Genomic DNA, 21,584 nt, shown 5'->3' with positions numbered 1-21,584 from the left:
AGTTAGAAAGGCCAACTGTCATTCTTGCCTCTTTATTGCCTCATGATGTTGTTTTAGTTTCTCTCAGATAGTATATTATTGTGTTACAATTTTATTTATTGTTGAAGCTTTGTTTCACATATATGTGAGCCGCTGAAATGGTGGAACATTTTAAACTTGGTGAGTGAGGGGATATTCTCAATCTGACAGAAGGATTGATTTTTTAAAAAAAAATCACCTCACCCTCCACAACAGATACAGCTCTCTCTCTCTCTCTCTCTCTCTCTCTCTCTCTCTCTCTCTCTCTCCCCCCTTATTCATATTACGCAGGTGCTTTCTTTGTACTGTTTTTCATGACTGTTAAAACTTCTAAGAGGAGTCCTCTTGTGGCTCAGCAATTGGTTGAACAGCAGGAAGCAGAGAGCAGGAATAAACAGACAGCTCTATGGATGGAAAGATGTAGAAACTGAGTCCCCCAAGGAGTACTGTGACCTCTGCTTTTTAACCTGGCGTTAGCACTGAGGTGGTCAAGTTTGCTGATGATACTAAAGTGTTCAGGGTTATTAAAACAAAAAAGGGATCATGAAGAACTCCAAAAGGACCTCTACAAATGGAGTAAATGGGAAGTAAATTGGCAAATGTGAAGAAGTGTAAAGTGATGTGTGTTTGGGATAAAAAATATCCTTAATTTCACATAAATTCTCACAGGGTTTGAATAGATGGTGACTGACGAGGAGTGAGCCTTATGCTTCCAGTGGATAACTTGATGAAGATGCTGACCCAGTGTGTGGCAGCTGTGAAAAGCATGAACTTCATTCGAGGGATCATTAGGAAAGGAATTGAAAATAAAGCTGCCAATATTGCAATACCGTTGTACAAATTGATGCTGCAACTGCATTTAGAGTATTGTGTACAGTTTTTGATGCATCTTATCTATTTAACTTACAAGCACAAAGTAGGAACCCCATCATGAAAAAGTAAAACAACCTCTGCTTGGTTATTTTCTTCACTCTCTGATTTCCTCTATGCTTATTTGTCAAACAACAAACTTGCAAGCCTTACTATCACTTGCAAAAGCAAGGGGTTTCTGTCTATAAAATGATTTCACGACTCCTCTTCTGAAAAAAATATTGGAACTGGCTGTCCTTGCACCCCGCCCCCTTTCTAAGGACTCATTTCAATTATAAAACTAAACCAACAGCCTACACTAAAGATACTATATAACCCACCTCAGAAAATCAGATGAGCTAAATTAAAACAATTAAAACAATTAAATACCCAATCGGCAGTTTTAGTAAAAGCAGATTATTTTGGGTTTTATTTAATGTTTTCAGATTGATATCACACCAGTGAATGTGAGATGTCAAATGAAAGTTGAAGCTAAGGTGGTGAGAAAATGGGTCTCCCCAGTTTCATAGCCATAGCCAGTTTATTTATATATCACATTTTTCACAAACACATCTGTGCTTGAAGTGGTTCACATAAAAAACGTCTAAATATAGCAGTGCAATAATTACATAGTGAAGTATCATATCACTGCAATATTACACTAGAAAAATAACTCAGTTCATTTAAGATAAAAGTTCATTTGGAGAAAGTGGATAGAGAAAAGTATTTCCCCCTCCCCCATAATCTATGAGTTGATCTACACACAGGAAAAAACATACTATTAATAAGTCATAAATTCAATCGTTATAACGAAAGAAAAAATGCTATGTAAAACTGCATAGAAAAGTTTTGTGCTCTACAGCGCCATCTGGTGCTGCATGTTCATAATGCATTCAAAACACTGTTTATTTGACTAATGTAGCTGAGTCCTAGGACTCTTGAACATCCAATGAAGTGGAATGTTAAAAGATTCGGGACAGATAAAAGAAAGTGCATAGTTAAACAATGGAACTTGCTCCCAGAGGAGGCAGTGGTGTCCACCAAGTTGGATGTCTTTCAATGAGGGCTGGACAAATTCCCAGAGGACAAGGCTGTCAATGGCTACTAGCCCTGATGGCTGTACTTCGCTTCCACAGTCAGAGGCAGTATCCTTCCAGTTTCTGGAAACAACAGAAGGGCAGCATTCTCTTGTGCTCAGGTCTTTCTTATGGGTTTCTCACAAGCATCTGGTTTGCCACTGTCAGAACAGGATGCTAGACTTGATGGGCCATTGGCCTGACCCAGCAGGCTCTTCCTAGGTTATTAATACAGATCACAATTTAAGTGAGCACAAAATTCACCAATTGAATCCATCCAGTCCACCATTCTGCTTCCCATAGTGGCTAATCAGAAGCTTCCATGAAAGCCACAAACAGGGCATGAAGGCAATTGCCATCTTCCATCAGGGTTCCCTAGCAACTGCTATTTTGGGAAATACTGCCTCCAAAAATACAGCCTGGTGCAACATTAATGCTTGTGCCATTACAGCAAGTGGCTCCCCAACACATATTTAGCCAAGGTCAGGGTGAGTGAATTTTGGGGGCCTTCAGAAATTTACTGATGAATACCAGTGAATATTTTACCACTCATTCTGCTGCCACAAACTCATCATAATCGTAATCACTTTGGCACTCCACTGCTGATGCTAATTTTATCCAAAGAAACTTTGGGATGGGGACATATTTGTGTCTCACCCCTTGATGGATTATCCCAAGAGGTAGAGGTGGTTTCTGAGCTGCTTAGCAAGCTCTGGAGTCCACATTACACAGAAGGACATACAGCTGTTGTGTATCTCATTTTCCCCAAACTCACTGTAGCATTCAGAGGGGGCTGCCCTTATAAAAAAAAGTTTGGGACTAGCACAGAATGAATAATACCTTACGCAAAGTGAAACACAGCTATCCTTCAAAATTCACAAACTTGTGATGCACTTCTCTAAACCCCCCAAAATGTGCATGTTACAGGAAATTATATATTAGTTAAAATAAAAAGCACTTTTAGAGAAGAGAGAGACTTCCTGGGACTTATCCTAAGGTAATATTGGGAGGACCAATTATATTTCATTGTCTGGCCTGTCTCTGGTGATGCTGTGTGCTTCCTTGCCAGAGAATATCTCTGAAATACAGACTGGGCTTATGGCACAGGGTCCATTGCACTTCTGATTTCAAGAGACGATGGAAACATCCCACTCGCACACAGCATAAATCTGGTAGGCTGAAACGGTTCCCAAAGGAAATCCTTTGCACAGCCTTTTTTAAAAAAACTGTTCCTCAAATGAAAATGCTGCTTGGCTCTGTTCCCTGCTGATTGACCTCCCAAGGACAATTATGCATTATGGAAGGTGCTTTTTATCACATTTGTAACAGGCAAGTACTTTGCAATCCTTATCTCATTTAAGAACACAATCATGTTGTGGGCTAGGTCAACAATATTAACATTTATTATATTTTTTGTTGCTATTAGTATTAGTATAACCTGGGACGCGGGTGGCACTGTGGTCTAAACCACTGAGCCTCTTGGGCTTGCTGATTAGAAGGTCAGCGGTTCGAATCCCCATGGTGGAGTGAGCTCCCTTGCTCGGTCTCTGCTCTTGCCAACCTAGCAGTTCGAAAGCACACCCAAAAGTGCAAGTAGATAAATAGGTACCGCTCAGGCGGGAAGGTAAACAGCATTTCTGTGCACTGCTCTGGTTTCGCCAGAAGTGGCTTAGTCATGCTGGCCACATGACCCGGAAAAACTGTCTGCGGACAAATGCCAGCTCCCTCAGCCTGTGAGCGCTGCAACACCAGAGTTGTCTGCGACTGGACTTAACTGTCAGGGGTCCTTTATCTTTACCTTTTTTAGTACTGGTATGAGTATGAGTGTTAGTGCTGGGACTACAATGCTAAAGATAAGCAAACTCAGACCTCTGCGAAGGCCTTCCAGATTGTATGAGTGTGTTTATGATAAAGCGTGTTCTCCTTCATGGAGTGCACGTGTTGCAGTGGGGGCTGACAGCACACTCCAAAGTTGTGGGGCGGGCTAATTGATTGTTGGCCACTGTTGTGATTGGGCTTCCCTTGCTGTTGGGAAGAAGTTAATGTTGCCATTTGTTGATTGACAGCCAGAAATGCTAAAACTCCCTGCACGAGGCGTAGAGCTTCCTCTTTTCGCCCCATGCATCGGATTGCCTGTCCCCCCCCCCGTATATTTAGGGTTGTTCACTTTGAGCTTGCTATGCCTGTCATGGGGTCGTCTGCTCTTGGGGCAGGGGCCCGGTAGGAATTTTGTCCATCTGGTTGATTGGCTGGGGCCATTTGGTTTTTGCCTACTGCGTAGCAAATTGTCACAACTTGTAAGGTTGCGGTTAGGCATTGGTTTATGGTTTGGTTGGTTGAGGGGCATGGATTGGCTGTGCCTGCCCCTCTAATGCTGCTGCTGCAGCATTAAAGGAATACAGGGGCTTACTATTGCTTTTTTCCGAACCCTGTCAAGGGGCTAGGGCCACGCAAGAGCCCCTGGTTGCATTTGGGGAGGGCTGAGAGCAGGTTCCCTGCTCCGTCACTACCCCCAAGTGTATTCCCCTTTTCTGACTTTCGCAGGCATGCGGAATGTCAGTCTGTCCCCCACTGGGGGGCAGATAGTTGCAACCAATGCCTAAGCAACCACTCACATTTTTGTATTTTAATAAAGTTGTGACCAAAATTATGCCAAAAACCTTAAACAAAATTTCTGTGTGATGTGTGAGTTATTTGGGGTGGCCCTGGGGACCTCGACACACAATATAACTCTGGGTGAGGAGCCTGTGGTTGAGGAATGGACTATGCTTTCAGTCACCTGTCTGTTCCATCCTGTGTACTATTCTGTGCTATTGTGGACGAATCCACAATGCTGATACACTCTTAACTTTTTCCTTCCTCAGTTGCTGTAAGAACACTCATTCCAATCACCAAACCCAGCAACACCTGTTCTGAGGTCCTCTGGGACCTTTGCTCTAGAAGGGTTTCTTCTCAAATGAAGCCTGCCTATGCAGAGTGCAAGTCCTCTGGAGTGATATGCATGAATCCAATGAGCACATTGATAAATCAGTGGACAAAGGTGAAGTGGCTGATGTAAATATTATGCAAATGTGAGCAGCACACCACACAAAAGGTTAATTTCCAAAGTCACTGTGTGCGATGTGCACAGGAAAAGGACATTCATTTCCAGCCACACATGGCATTGAGAAGTGGGTGGAAGACATTTGGATCAAGAAATGGATCAAGGAGGTAAACAAGGTGAAAGCTTTGCTTCCTCTTAAGGTAGGTTTGCATTTACTTGTTTGTCCCAGTTTTTGTGTGTTTGTTTGCATTTTATTTTTAAAGTAGTGTAAGTTGGAGAGAGAGAGAGAGAGAGAATATTGAACACAGGTATATCTGGAAACCGAGACAATGGGACAGGAAATGTGATGGAGGGAAGCCAATTTTTTTTTTATAAATAGAAAAAAAACCTATTTGAAGAGATTAATTAGGTGGTTTATCTGCAGGCAAGCATCTAATGCACTTTTGTGGAGCAAAGCTTATGGTCACATCTCTGGAGATAAAAATAATTCTGGGGCTATATATACTCTTAATACGAGCAAGTTTTGACAAGGAAGTTTGGAGATTATGGGTACTGTCAGACATTTTGGAAAAATAGTATTGTTTATGAAAATAATTATGGAAACTGGGGAACAATTGCCTTATTATTTTTTTTTACTTATACCTGTTTAGCTTGTCCTTACCTCAAAAGTATATGCAGCAATTTCCATGTTTATCCTAACAACTACCCTGTGAGGTAAATTTACTCTAACAGATGGTGATGAGTACAATGCCATCCTTGTGGTCAAGCAGAAACTTAATTATTTATGAGGATATTTAAAGAACCAACAGCTCGTGATAACATGTGGGGGTAAACACCAAATAACAATATCAGTTCATTAAAACATCAAACATTCATTTTTAGGAACTGGGTTTTGTAGGGACACGTTGTACTTTGAACAAAGGTGGTGTATAAATCAATAGAGGACTGTGCAAGAAGTATGTGTTTGTGCCAGAAGAGTTGACTAGGTAGAATAATGTCTTTACTCTCCAACTCTGCTGATCCAAAATGGCTGCCTGAGTGTGAGACTGGCAGTGGCATCAAATCAGGAGAGTTCATAGGGGCTGCCCTGGCTATTCCTCTGCACTTCTTTAAACCTTCATTTCCCTCCTCCACCTCACCTACCCATGCTGTGATGATAGCCCAGCAGTTATTATGCTGTTGTCATGCTGTAGTTCACAGCGCCATCTGTCAGGTCAGTTTCAGCTTATTCTTTGCTGGAGCAACTTCATAGCTCTGTGTTCTGCAGAGCACAGCTTGAACCCTTGCTTACAGGCTGAACCTTGTCCCTCCTTGCCTTGTCTTTCAGCCTGGTTGGGCCTTGCCTTCCCACACTACAGAGCATAGTACCCCCATTCCTTCTACTCTAACATAAATTGGGTAAGTAGACACCCATTGTCTGGCTTTCCAAGGAAGACATTGACCACATTTAATGAGTATGTTAAAGCCTGTTTTGGTTGTTGGTGTATAACTTTGAGAGTGGGGAAAGGCAGAATTAGAGGCAGTGCCCAAAACCAGAAGAACACCGGGCCAGAACAAAATAGTATCTTGTATCTATTCCTCTGTGCTCAGCTATTGTTCCTTTCCATGTACTAAATAAAGCACTGTAACAGCATCTCTTTCTGGATGCTGAAGGATGCTTCAGGGAGCACAGAGGAAGAAGTCAAGAGCTCACCAGAGGAGCTAAGACATTCCATTCTTTCCCTGCTGAAATAGTCTCCTGACTGTGGGAGGCTTGTTATGTCTGTGTTTCTCAGTTTACAGGTCGGTCCACTTTGAAGTCGGTAGCATGGCAGCTGGGGATTGTCCAAACTATCAGTCTTGGTTTCTCTCAATTTATCATTTTTCAAATCATGAGTTCAGTTCTCCATGTTGCCACATCAGTATAAAGATTGCTTCTTTTTAAGTCACCACAAGAAAGTTATCAAATGTTTAGTGTGCTTTTCTCCTAATCATATTTTTGCTTGCAATACACTTTATACAAGTAATTTAATCCTAATAGAATGCATTTTTGTTTTTGTTTTTCATTACAATGCATACTTTTATGAACACTTTCTCTAACATCTGCATTTCTATACAGATTATGAATTTGGCGAAGTGTGAATGTCAAATTATGGCTGGGTTTCAGTCCACATCTTTTTTCAGGAAGTGGGAATTGTGTAGATCTATAGGGTGTGTGCTTTTGTGTATGCATGCTTTATATGGAGTCAGATAGTCGGTCCATCTAGCTCAGTATTGTTGGCATTGAATGGCAGTAAGCTCTCTGGGATTTCAGAGAGGGATTTTCCCCAGCCCTACCTGGAGATGCGAGGGGTTGAACTTGGGACTTTCTGTGTGCAAAGTATGTGCTCTGCCTCTGAGCTATATGGGACTTACTTTCAGTGGCAGTTGCGTGTAACAAGAAATGTAGCTTGGCTTTAGGACATCAAAGATATTTAATTTCTAGCCCCCAACCCTGCCTTGGCCATTCTGTCACAAAGAAAGAGGTCTGTAGGAAAAGGTCAAAGCAAGGAAGGAAATCAGACTTTGAAATGTCTTCTAACACAGACCTCCAGTTTAGAAATAGTCTGTTTGTTTATACTCAGTGGGTCTATTGAGTATGGCTTAGTTGGACAACATCCAGAGTCCCTACATTAGAACATAAGAAGAGCCCTGCTGTGTCAGGTCAATGGCCCACCTACTCCAGCATCCTGTTCTCACAGTGGCCACCCAGTTGTCCGTGGGAAGCCTGCAATCAGGACCTGAGCACAAGAGCACTTATCCCTCCTGTGGCTTCCAGAAACTGGAATTCAGCAGTATTACTGCCTCCAACCATGGAGGCAAAGCTATCACGGCTAAGTAGTCATTGATAGCTTCATCCTCCATGAACTGATAGTGTTAGTCTCTTGAGCCATTTTCAAGTGAGTATCTTCAAGTGGGTGAAGTTCCCCATGTAACAAAAACTTGCTTCCTTATTTCATTGTGCCATGGTGATTCTCTCCCCCCCCCACTTTTATTTTTTATCATAGATCACCTCATTATAGTATATAGGCCAGGCTCACTTGTCTGCTGATGGAGAGCAAAGGAGTGACCTTTGAGCATCTAAGTTCAGGAGGAAAGAGGCATTAATAACATCTCTTTGGACACAGGGGAGATGCACGCTGACCCTCTAACAATGATGCGGCACTGCTGTGCTACCTTCACTGCAGGTGTAAGTTCTGCAGTGACTTTTTGCTGTGGTGGCCATCAAACATTCCAGACACAGTACTAGAGCAAAAACACTGCAGACAGAGCTTTCTCACACACCACATCCAGACCTTAAATTCAAAGCACTTTAGCAGCCATGGCTTCCCTCGAAGAGTTCTGGGAGCTGTAATTTGTTAGGAGTGCTGAAAGTTGTTAGGTGGCCCCGATTCCCCTCATGGAGCTACATTTTCCAGGGTGGTTTAACAATTGAGCCTTTTTCCCAGGGAACTCTAGGAATTGTAGTCTTGTGAGGGGGGTGGGGGTCTCAACAATTCTCAGCACCCTTAGCAATTACAGCTTGTGGGATTATAGGGGGGGAGCCATGCTTGTTTACAGTAGTGTAATACTGCTTTTATAGTGCAGATGGGGAATAAATCTGGAATGGGGGGAAACGCATGCTGCCATTTTGATGACATTGACATTATGTGGATGCTGCAGATGAACTGGAATGAATGAGAAGCACCAACCCCACAGTAAAGCACTCATCTAGTGGCACCCTTTGCTTCCCTTTCCTAGTAAATGGAACCTTGCAATTTATGCAAAGCAGCTTCATGGATATTTCATGTTTCTCCTGGGGATTGCACAGATATTTATAATGCAGCTGTTTTCAGCAGTGCACACAGAAAAATCCTGCAAGTCTTATTGAAAGCCTTTTATAACCTATTTATTACCTATTTATTATGTTCTCCTTCCTCCAAGGAGCTAAGAGTGGCTAAGAGTGGCACATGAGGTTCTTCTTCCCTAGGCATAGTGGAGACATAGTAGCTAGATGCTTGTAATCTGATCAAGTAGATCAGAATTTATGTTTTCTCCCATCAATACCTGAACCATTCTCCATGCCCCACAGCAGTCAATTTGTGATCAGAAACCACAACACTTACTCAGAGTTCCACATGGGGCCATGACCCCCAAAATGTTGATGGATGCCCCCACCCCCCAATGTAGAAGGTTCTGGGCCAGACAAAACAATGTCTTGATAGATACAAGGCAGCTTTACAAGACCAGCATTAGCCCCCAGAACACCTGGGAGGCTGGAGAAGAAGACTAACCATTTCACTTTCCTCTTTCAAAATACGCCATTGTTCTAACTGTTTTATATGATGTATTATTTCAAGTATGTATATACTGCTGCATATTCTGAATTTCTTTTCTTTTTTCTTTTTTAATTTTTTTATTCAAAATTAAAACAAAACATATTATCCAAAAACATATCATCCTTATTCCTCTCCCCCATTTTTCCTCCCTCCCCCCACCCTCCCACACAAAACCTACTCCCCTCCCCCCTCCCGGCTTCCCTCAGTTCCAGTCTTTGGTTTCTCTGAGAATGCTGTTTTCTGCATGTTACAAAGTTGTATAGATCCTCAAACTATTTAGCTGATTATTATCAATAAAGAGTTTGTGAATGTTTATTCAAAGCCAGCCAAGGAGTCCAGTTCGCTTTGTTGCGTCTTCAAATACTTTGTAAAGGGTTCCCATTCATCTTTAAAGTCACAGTTATCCTTGTCCTGTAACTCATATGTCAGTTTTGCCAGTTCTGCATAGTCCATCAACTTTTCTTTCCATGATTCTTTAGCTGGGGTTTCTTCAGTCTTCCATCTTTGTGCTATTAGAACTCTTGCAGCCGTAATATTCCGAATTTCAATGTAGTGTACCTAAAATGTGTAAAACACCTAAGGAATGAGAACAATTAAAATCTATCCCAGAAACAGAAGCTGCCTTACAAATGGCTGTTGAAATAGGAAAGTCTTTCCCAAGTGCCTGAAGTTCAGCAGGAGAAGGTCTATGACAACTCAGCCAACATAGAGAGAGCTCTGTCTTCCAACATCTCACTCCCTGCTACCTCAGGCAGATTCCTTAATTTGCCCAATGGCAGGATCGGCCCTGAGTGTCACCAGAAGAGTTTTCCTTTAAAATCAAATAGCAGATCTGGATAGGTAGTTTCTATTTTGACTGTGACTGGGGTAGGATAGGAGACTTGAACTCTCCTTCCTCACCCCACTGGTCTGAAGACTACTCACACTTTCCTTTGGGTGTTATCTGACCACACATCAGATGCCTTCATGCAATTAAGCTCATGTGTAGTTTGGTCCAGAGATCCCAATGGTGCCCATATGGGATGAAGTACTCAGCAGTCTCTTCTCATGGTCTCCCCTCTACTCATGGATTTGAAAGCATCAGTCTTTGTTCTTGCTTTTCTTCCTGCAAATTGTTGTCTGCACTGCTTTTGTATCATTCTGATCCATCATATGGGGGCTGCCTTATTGTGTCTTTGATCAGTATTGTAATGTTCTCTTTCCTTCTGCTCGTCTAATGCATTGTATTTGGCGATCTCACTTCTCCATAGCCTCCATAAGCCTAAGTCTGGGCTGTAATTTTATTGATATTATTTTAAAAATCTAAGCAGCTCCCCAGCGGGTGAGCTGCAAATCTCCTGGTGTGTTTTGTAGCACAAACTCCAGTAAGAAAGTGGTGCAAAAAAGGAAAGCCAGTCTGATCTCAGACAGAGATAGGAAATTGGTTCCAGACAGCAGGATGATTAGTACCTTCCCCACCTTTGGAAGCCGAGTAAAACATTTGAAGGGGGGCACCGCTATGGAACTCCAGTTCTAAGAGGCCAAACTGCCCTGCACTCTGCTTTCCTTTCATTGGTAAGCAAATACTTTTTTTGCTCCAACAGGCCTTTGGCCACTAAATGGCTGTTGTGGCAGGCTCTTCTGAGTGTAGGTGTTGCACTTGTGCGTGAACACACTTTTAAATTGCTTTAAGTGTTCTCAGTGCTGTTTTAATAGGATTACTTATTTAATTGGGTTTCAAAAATATTTATATTTATGTTGTGTTTCTGCTGGATCTGTTTTAGTTTATGCTGTGAGCTGCTTTGACTCCTACAATGGGAGAAATGCAGGTTATAAGTAAAACAGATTAACAGCAACAAGTCACATTCCTGACCTTTTTGCTATACTAAATCCAACTTTAAAATGCCTGCTAAAAACACTTCTATTTCACCATGCCTGTGCAAGCAATTAAGAGCATAACTATCTACTATAGTTAACTGAAGTTTGATTTCAACTTTTTTAATTGTATGCATTTAAGTACTATTGTTGTATACTGTTCTGGCTTGCTTTTTAAAAATGAAGTAGCACTGTTTGTGTGTGTGTGTGTGTGTGTGTGTGTGTGTGTGTATTCTTATAAACAAATATATCCACAACCCCTTTTCATGCCCCCTTGTCATCTTGGACCTAGGGACTGGGTAAAGGAAATCCTCTATCAGCAATGTTCTACTGTGACCTTTCATGGGGAAAGTCTTGCTTTCCTACGTGAGGAGTGAGGGAAAGAATCGCTGGTACTGAAGGAGGAAGTTGGACAAACAATATTAGGAAAGAGTTAATGGCATGGCAGAGTTTATTTGCCGGACTTTCTCTGATACCATCATTGCTGGAGGAATTGGCTTCTCATTGGGCCAGTGGGCTCAGCTGCATGCATTTGGCTCAGGGTACCGTACCTCAACGTTTTAATGCTTGAGGTCCCAGCTCACAGCAGAGCTAATTTGGAAAACTGTCCTTTTAGAACTCAGCCAACTCTCCTAGACCTCTGACAATTTCCTGGGAAAGAAGAGATTTGCTGCTGAAGTTCTTTTCAGTAGAGACCTCCTGGTCTGGCTCCCTTCGAGCAATGAGAAGGGTTTCCAGAAGCAAAGGAGAAGAAGGGTCTGGCACATACAGCTGTGCCCCACAACAGATTGGAGTGGCTATGGGGGATCAGGAGAAGCAGCTAGGGGGCTACAGCACCCAGCATTGCCCCCAAAGTAGTTGCCACACTCTGCTTAATGGTAGCTGCACTTCTGGACACCTCCGAGCTGTGGATTTACTTTCTAAACATAAAAATCCCTCCCTCCCAATTGACCACTTCATATTTAAAATTGTAAGTACAAATGCACATTCACCTGACTTTGCTCCCAACCTGAAAATTTCTACTCCTCCCAAAAATTTGGAAGGTTTCCTCCCCCATGACCCCTGCCCCAAAGTTGTGACATTTGTGGAGGGAGTGTGATGTATTGGATCAGCCATACTTTTTTTGTTTTTAAGTGTCATACCAAAATACACATGGGCAACTCCTTATAGCATGGGGAAAAATATAAATTATTCTGTGGATTACTCAATGGTTTCTTGTACAACACAACTATAGCAAATATTCCCCAGGGAGGAATTAAGTTGTCTTGCCTGTCATTCCAGGGTAATTGAATTTCCTTCTTTGGTCTAGCTCTAAGTTATGTCTCATCATTCTCTGAAGGAAGATTGTTTCTCCCATTGGAGTTATAGGAAACTCAGCTAGTAGTTCCTTTCTTTAAAAAATGATGTGTGCATATATGAAACTTGTTTTAAAGCTGCTGGAAATTGTATGGTGATGAAGTGCAAAGCTTGCTTTAGAGAACCTTGGTTAAGTGTCTCACTGTGTTTTGCACAGAGCAGTATACGAATGTAGGACCAACTGATTCACTGACCACTCCCCAAACAAGCCTACCACAATTGAAACTCCCCACTGCCTCACACACAGGACTGGTCCTAACATTAGGCAAAGTGAAGTGACTGTCTCAGGTGCCATTTGCTAGCACTTCTGCCACATTGTCTAACCTTCCTTTCACACTTCATTATCTGTTGAATTGGGGACTGTGCCATTTTTGACCAATATATTGCTCTAAATTTCATTCACACCGGTGGACATGGTATGACACAACAATGAACATGATTGGACAATGTTTCTGCTACCGTTACTGCCTGTGCTTCTGTTTCCCATGGTTCGCCCATGAGAAGAGCAGGGAAGAAGTGTATGCTAGTATAGCACCCAAATTTCATCACTTTACGCCCACAATTTTCTTCATTTAAGGGGGCTGCAAATGGATTTTTTTCTGGAATCAAATAACACAGAAATGAGTGCTAAGCGTGCACTATATTCCATTAGTTTTCTGGAAGTGGCTTTTATGTGATGTGAAAGCCGAAATATAATGCATAAATTCACAGGGAAACATCAGGCAAATGGCTTAAACTGCCATTGAATGTAGCCTAAGATTCAACTTCTAGGTCAAGCTGTGGCTGTATGGGGAAGGAGTGCCATCTTGTCATCCAAAATGTCTTCAGATGGACCTGCTCAGACAGATGTTTCCCCCTTTTATGTCCCTGGACCACGTTTGATGCCTCATTAATTCACCTTATGCAATGTGTCTGTAAGATAGCTGATCAACTCCTGAGTCCTCTGAGTCTCTTGTAGGCCACAGGCCACATGACCGCATCATACACAGAATCATGATGAAGATAACAAAGAAAGAAGCACTTATGTTTTGAGCTAGGCACAGAGCCAAGAATTTAGGAATGTCCTTCAAAACAAAAACCATAAAGAGCAAAACTCAAATGTTCAATGAAGTTTTCTTTCCCCAGGAATAATCAGTGGTGGAAGGGCAAACACCAACAGATGATCTGATAGTTCTTTGCTTCCCAAATCTTAGGATATCTTGACATTGGTGAAAAGAATGGAGCTGACCCAGGAGTTTAGGTGACGTTGTCTAGCATCCATCCATTCCTGAAGGATTATTTTAATGGCTAAGGTTAATGGTGTTTCTAATAGGTTTTATCCACAAATAAATGCTTGCCTTGGTGAAATCTGCATACTTGGCTGATTTGAAATTATTAATGGCATGCCTTAGACTAGCTACTCAGGGAGAAATGTCAATAACATGCTCTCAAAATAACTGACGTGAGGGGTTTCGCAGTGGGGTTTTTGACTTGGACACTTGCTTCTGACACATATAACCACTTATTGATTTGAACGGGGCCAGTTTTGATGTGCATGGGGTTTTTTATTTCCTTTTTTTGCTAATTCAAACAAAAAAAATGAAACAAATATGAATACTTCTAAGTCTGTGTGGGTCTGCAAACTCAGCCTCTTATAAACCAAAAAACAAAATGAGACCATTTGTTGGGCCGGCTTAGAAAAGGAATATGCAATCTTACAAGTTTTATATAATGTTGGCTGCTGCTGCTTCCAATAATGATAATTGTAACAATATTTTCTTTAAGGGGAATGGGTAAATCTCTGTTTCTGATCTATGCCAATTTCACACATTTTACCTGCAATTCCATTTTATTTATTTTTTGCATCTTCTGCCTTAAAAATAACACTTCTCAAAATACAAAGTATGCATTTTATTATTTAGTAGTATAATGCATATTTCAAATGAGCATATTCTCTCAAAATACTTATTTTAAAAGTATGTTTTGATGCCTTTAGACTGCCAGAGTGCCTTGGAACATTCAAAGTAATCAGATGTATGGAGAATAGCTAAGTTCCGATCTGAACAGAAGACAGAAGCAGGCACTGAAATGTGTCTTTCAATTTCTGTTTTCTTCCCTGACAAAGAGGCTTCCATTCCCTTTCAGGCCCAGTGGAAGCTGTTCCTTTGGGGCATATGTGGCCCTGACTGCCCCAACAATCCCAGTATGACCTCAGCCAGCTTCCACCTACCTGGCTTCTTACTTACAACTAGTCCAGGGCATGGAACTGTCAGCCAGCTTCCTCCTCCTCCTCCTCAGTCTCAGTGTTGCCTAGGGTTCCCAGACACATCCAGTTTTGAGGTGCCTCTGGGCATTTTTTCCCTTCATTTTGGATTAAATGTCCGGGTTTGGGTTGTTGTTGTTTTTTTGTGTGGCATGCTCAGAAGGCGCTGTGCCCCAGATCAGGAAGCAGGCATTGTGTGGCCTGGAGCAGCCTGTTGGGCGTCGTGCTAGGCCTGGTGCTGTTTCCGGCCACCACCAGGCCTTGCATGCCCTTCCTGGGGCCGCAATAGGCCCCATGCCAGTCATGGCAGTTGCCTGGCCTTGGTGACCTTCCTGGGGCCACTCAGCCTCCCATCCTGAGCAGGAGGTTAAAAACAGCAAAGGGAAGATACGGGGAGGGAAGAAGGGGGAAGCAGGTGGGTGAGGAAGGAGTTAGCAGCAGGGAGGGGGCAAATGTGGGATATGCAGAATGTTGGTGGGTGTCCCAAAGGTGGTGGTGTCTGTGTTTTTGAACCCCAGAATATGACAACCCTAGTGTTGTCCTTGTAGAATTCAGCAATGAGGAGGGGGATGGGAACCAAACTAGAATCAGTTTGGTGTTTGACTTCTCCCCCAGGAGGCAGTGATGGCCACCAACTTGAATAGCTTTATAGAGGATTAGAAAACTTCATGGAGGACAAGGCTACCAGTGGCTGCTAGCCACAATAGCTATGTTCTGCCTCCACTGTAAGCGGAATCATGCCTCTGAATACCAGTTGCTGGGAATCGCAGAAGGGCAGAATTCTGCGGAGCTCAAGTTCTGCTTGCTGGTTTCTCACAGGATTGATCAGCCACTTTCAGAACAGACTGCTGGACTAGATGGGGCATTGGCATGATTTGCCAGGCTCATCTAATGGACTTACCTAAATTCTCTTTCGCTTCCCTGAAAATAACTTGGAAGTTTCCTCCAAGCAAGAGTCTCATGGTACACCAACTTCTGCAACAATGTAGAGATATGTTGACCAAATGTTGCTATTTTACTTTTGACTGAAATAATTCAGACATCTCCTTTGCACACAGAAGGTCCCAGGTTCATTCCTCGATGTCTTCAGGTAGGTTTGTTAGAAACTGAGATATGAAAGCTAGGAGCTAAATGGCACCTTAAACCTAGGTTGTGGGCGCAACAATGGAATGTCAAGGCACACATTTTTATAACAAGAACACGAATCTGAAAATGAATGAACTGCAGCTAAAATATTATGTTCATTTTTCACATGGTTTTGTCCTTCCCCTGCTCGCCCCCCTAATATTCTTAAGAGAGTCTCTTCTCCAGTCTTCAGAGAGTAGCTGGAGATGGGGAGGCAGAAAAAGGTCCTCCTTTCCTTCCACTCTGCAGTTTTACTCTGAAATCTTAGGTGCAGTATTGCGTCCAAAGCTCAGAAACTGCTTGCTCTAATGAAATTCCCTGTCACAAAATGTGCCTAGAACAATGCGAGTTTCAAACACTGTTGGGAATGTTCCATGTCTGAAATCCTGTAGAGCCTTTGCTGGTAAATATAGACATTACTGAGCTAAATGGAAGCTATTCAGTATAAGTTTGCCTCCTATTTCCCCTTTTCCAGATTTCCCACCTGGGCACAGCTTCCAGATTTGCCTCAAAGTGTAACTTGAGGCAATTGGCAGTGATTGCAATCCTAAACATGATCTTGGTGGCATGCCTAATAAGTCCTTTATGAGGAAAAAAACAATCTTTTTGGTAACCATTTTCTCTTTCAAAGTTTATTATTTCCCCTGATATTATGCCTATTAATTTCCCAAACTCCTTACAGTCATGAAAATTGGCTATGGCAACTCTTCTCTTTCTCTTTTGATGTATATTTTTATTAAATTGTGTTTTTCCCCCCTGTTAAAGTCCCCAGGAATTTTATGGAATTAGAAAACCCTGAAATGAGAGGCAAATTACTTAATTTGCTCCACACGTAATTCACAATTTCTAGGTATTTGGGAAATCTGATTGCTGTGGAAAGCATAATTAATCAGAAGAGCCTCTGAGGATAAAGTGTTGTGTCATTAAATTAAGTTTCCTTGAGGTATCCTGCCCTATGAGTGACATGTGGAAGCAATTTCCAGTCCCTGGAAAGGGTCAGTAGAATCAGCCTCTGGCATCTCCTTAGTGAAGGCTTCGTTTATCATCAACAGCTTTGAAGTAACAGATATACTGCTGAAGGCCAAGATCAGATAGCTCAGGAAACCATTGGACTCCATTTCTGAATGTTGTTGGGTCTGCTTGCATGGACAATATTCTCACCAGCATAGCCTAATGTTCACTTCTATCTGATTTTATCCCAAAACCTTATAATGCAACAAATGGAATCAAAGCTGCAATGAAACCGACAACATTGTGCATGTCTTTGTTGATATTGTTATAGCCCCCGCCCCAATCTCCACAGCCATGCTGAGATTCCAGGGGTTACCCAGGGTTTGTGTTTCCTATGGAATGAAGCAAATGGAGTTCGTGGCATCTTTCTGATATATGTTTTATTTACACTTATATACAACCTGAGCCTCCTGTGGAATGGTTCAAAGCATGACACTCAAAATGGGTTCTGTATCTTTCCTGGCTTCAACGTTGGATCCAAAACTGGAGGCAGCCCCCATGGTGCTCTTATCCCTACTTTCTCCAGCTTACAAACTTCTTGTAAAACACAACTGTTTTTCCAAAGGCCAGCTAGAGAGGCCTGGAGGGTGACATTTGTCCCCTGACCTGGGGTTCCCCACTCCTGACAAGTTGTGTTGTGGCAAATTCAGAAGATCAGGGTTCCTTCATGGTAATCACAGCAATGGCCCCTCACAGTAATGCCCTGTTAACAATACACTACCTTCTAAGATTATACAACAATATTACAATTATACGATAATATTTATTATTAGGGATGCATCACTATGATCACTGCAGATCTGCACGTGTTGCCTTTCAGCAAAATCAATATTCTGTGCATGTACATTGGCAAATGATTTGGAGTACTCCAGTATTATATTTCAGAATGACTTAAAGTTGTGTTTTTCCTTGGATTTCCATTGCATGTCATAGAACTTGCACTCCATTGTCTTGAAACTGAAGCACACTGAACTGCTTTCAGTGTTCCTAAATGCTTAGCTTTGGAGCATTGAGAAGAACCCGTCGGTTTTCTTCCTGAGTGCCTTCTCCAGAGTGACCCCAGGAACTAAACCTCAGTGGCTGATTCACCTCCTTTCTCTGAGAGTGTATTTGAACTGTTTGTCTTATGTGGAATTTTTTTTTTAATAGTGTTTTTACTGTGAAACCACTTCAATATTATTTTATGGGAAGTAATTCACAAATGGGAGCAAATAATTAACAAACAAACACCACTGAATTATCAGTTGCAGTTACACTGACTGGACATTCCTGAAGTCCAAACGCTTGTGGCTATTCTGGTCTTGCACATCAGCTGCTCCTGCCAACTACACCCAGGTGCACCTCTGCCTCTTCTGTTAACAAAATGCTTCTTTTTATGATGCTCATGACAGAGCGTGGGCCCATATATTAAAAGGAAAGGGTTCTGAGATGTGCTGCACCTGTCAGTCAGGCTGTGGGCAGCTGTTGACTGGAGACTGTGAGGTCAAAACCAGAGAACAAAGGAAGGCTTGTCTTGAATGGGAAACCTTTATAGCTCTTCCTGGTGAAGAGAGCCAGTTGCCAGCTTGGTGGGTGGAGTCACCCCAGGACATAGAAATGCTTAGCTTATTGCTTAGGTAGACTCTGCATTTTGTGTGCCCATCGCACTGCCACACAGGGCAGCTGTTGATTCTTGGCTCCTGCACCAGAAGCTCCTGAGAGCATATTGCACAGGAGGGATATGGGAGTCCACATCTGAGAGCAGAGCATGGTGATTTGCACCTCTGTGGGCCTCTCTCTCTGTCCATCAGCACTCTCACCAGCCCTTACTGTCCCTGCTTTGTGCTTTGCCTGCCTGGAAGGTGTCCTTGAACTCTGACAATGCCTCATCCTTCCCACGATGGAGAGAAGTGTGTGTAGAAACAGGCTTAGTGTTAAAAAATAAATAAAAATGCATTCATTGTTCCACCCACTTTTGTCTCTGGCCCCGCCCACCCTGCACATGGCTCCCTGATAGGTTGCCCAGATGAGAATGCTGCACTGGCTGAAAAAGGTTGCTTGCCCCTAGTGTGGAGAGATGTACCTTACAGTTTCACCCAACTACTCCAAGGCAGTTCATGGGGCTTTTCATAGCAGGTGCTCCCAGTGGTTTTGGAAGGAAAGCTACAAAATATTTGAGGGCCTATCATCTGATTGGAAGGGCATATATTTATTGCTGGAGCTTGCCTGCCTGTGATTATGACACAGCCATTATGTGGTTGGTGCAATGTAGTGGCAGAGGCAGTGATCCTGTGTATGCTTACGAGGGAGCAAGTCAACATGCACACTTGGGAACTTGCTTCTAAGTAAACATGCCTCAGGGTGGCAGTGTATATGATTCAAAAACTCCTGACTAAGAAGGGGGGAGAAATTGGATTTGGTTGGATTTTAATGAGAAAGTACCTAATTCAGCTGGTTTTAAACTAAAGCCCAATTATCCTTCAAAATTTGCACTTCTCTGATTTCTATAATGACCGCTCCCTGCATTAAACGGGGGGCGCCCTTTGCGTGGACGCGTGCAGCCCCTGGACCCAGTGCGGCTCCATCAGCATAGGCTTGGCCTCGCCTTCCCCCAGGTGTGATACCTGAAGGTCTCCGCCTACCTTCAGGTGTACCTCTCGGCCCAGTATACCGGAAGGAGCGTCTCCACCCCCATCGTTCTGCCCGGACACTGAGGTCCAGCGCCAAGGGCCTTCTGCCGGTTCCCTCATTGCGAGAAGCAAAGCTACAGGGAACCAGGCAGAGGGCCTTCTCGGTAGTGGCGCCCGCCCTGTGGAACACCCTCCCATCAGATGTCAAAGCGATAAATAACTACCTGACATTCAGAAGACATCTTAAGGCAGCCCTGTTCAGGGAAGTTTTTAATCTGTGATATTTTAGTGTATTTTTGGTTTCTATGGAAGCCACCCAGAGTGGCTGGGGAAACCCAGCCAGATGGGCGGGGTACAAATAATAAATTATTATTATTATTATTATTATTATTATTATTATTATTATTATTATTATCCAATCCCACCTGGAGGAAGCGTTGCCAAGGAGACCAGGCCAGGTGGGGGAGGGACTACCTGCCCACACAATAGAGGGAAGATCTTACCTGGGAATCCTCACTTGGCTCCAGAGCTTCTCCCACCCTACCCACCCTCAGTTAAGTCTTATTTTGCAGGTTAACCTTTTCTTCACAGGTATGCGGGCGCTGCTATGTCAAGGTCGCTGTTGAAGGGCTGGAAAGGAATTCCCCTGCATTGGCAGGTTTTTGCCTTTCCCGTAGCAAAACGTCACAACTTTGGCGGTATCAGGCCTTGGGCGGAATCCTTTAGTCTATCTTCCTGAATGGGAGGGGCGTGCAGCGGTGACCCACGCCCCCTTCCTCTTTGCCACGGTGATACCAGGTTCCCCGTTAAAGGGGTTTCTGAGGGGAGGCTTTGACCGTACGCCGAGAGGTCGTCATTGCTCTCCCCTGCGACGGTGCCATAACGGGGGTGGCTATCTCTGCTTGAACATATGTTCTCCAGAGACGGCCTGTTCCCCCCCCCCCCACTGGATAACCCTGATGTTCCCTAGATCCCCGGCTGGGGACTGGGGAAGGATAACGTCCAATGCCTGAGCCAAGGTCTACCCACATCTGAAATATAATAAAGTTGTGGCCAATTTAATCCCATAGCACGTTGTCTTGAGTCGTTATTCCACATGGGGGGAGGCGCCCAGGGTTTGGGGGACTCCACCTGTCCACACAATGCAGTTTTCCAGGCAAAAGCAATTAATACAAAAATGCATACATTAGAGGGAAAGTGCATAGGAAAATGCATACACCTGTGAAAAGAACATACAAAAGTGCATTGTATTAGGGGAAATTGCTTGTAGAAATGTGTATATTCAAATAAATCCACACTAAAATGCTAACAAACTTTCATGATACTTAAAAAAAAATGCTACAGAAATGTGAAGGATTAAATTTAAATTTAAGGTAGGAAAAATGAGAAACTGAAATTGACAGATTCATCCACCCCAAGTCCCAACTAAAGCAACAGACCTAACCCTGCCTACCTGTGATTAAGCCCCATTGCATTAAATACAGCATTCTTCTAAGTAAACTTGGTTATGATTGTGGTATGAAGTAGCATATTGGATGGGCAGGGGAGGTAAGGGGAAAGGGTTGAACCTCACTCACTGTCATGGCCACAATTCAATGTGTGGGTGGGGCTTTGTGAAAATAAATTTAAAACTTTTACAAGAATGCTTGAATCATGGATCATCAATGTCAATACCACTTCCACTCTAGGGTGGGAGCAAATTGCCATACCCCCAATCACCCAAAAAGAGCCAAGTTCATTTAGCCCTTGGGAGGATCTAGGGGTGGTCCATTGTTGGGTTCAGACCGAAGCTCAGCCAAGATAGATCAATTTATCAGTCAGTTCTTCCCCAAACTCTCCCTCCTCTTCTTTATGGCATCCTCCCTGCCTCCCTTTTAGAGTGCGAGTTGTGTTAGACACCTGTAAAAGGGTCCGAGTAGGAGTTTTTGGGGAAGCCCCTAATTGACTCAGGATAAATTTCTGTTAAATTCCTGAGGCATTGTGGGTAGGCATACTCTTTGGTTGCCTTATGCTGCATTGCTTTGTGGGAAATTGGGGGTGCCCTGTGGTCTGGACATGTGTGCC

The 21,584-nt window shown here is 43.0% G+C and overlaps 1 protein-coding gene across 1 annotated transcript in view; it reads left to right on the top strand.

Moving 5' to 3' along the window:
• The window catches only part of CDH13 (cadherin 13), a 665,580-nt gene that overhangs the window by 49,617 nt on the left and 594,379 nt on the right, over nucleotides 1-21,584 (top strand). The window lies entirely within an intron of this gene.

Source organism: Podarcis filfolensis (genome assembly GCF_964270895.1).
Source record: "Podarcis filfolensis genome assembly, chromosome: 8".
Taxonomy (NCBI): domain Eukaryota; kingdom Metazoa; phylum Chordata; class Lepidosauria; order Squamata; family Lacertidae; genus Podarcis; species Podarcis filfolensis.
Note: the sequence above shows the minus strand (reverse complement) of the source record. Positions and strands in the feature narration are given on the sequence as shown.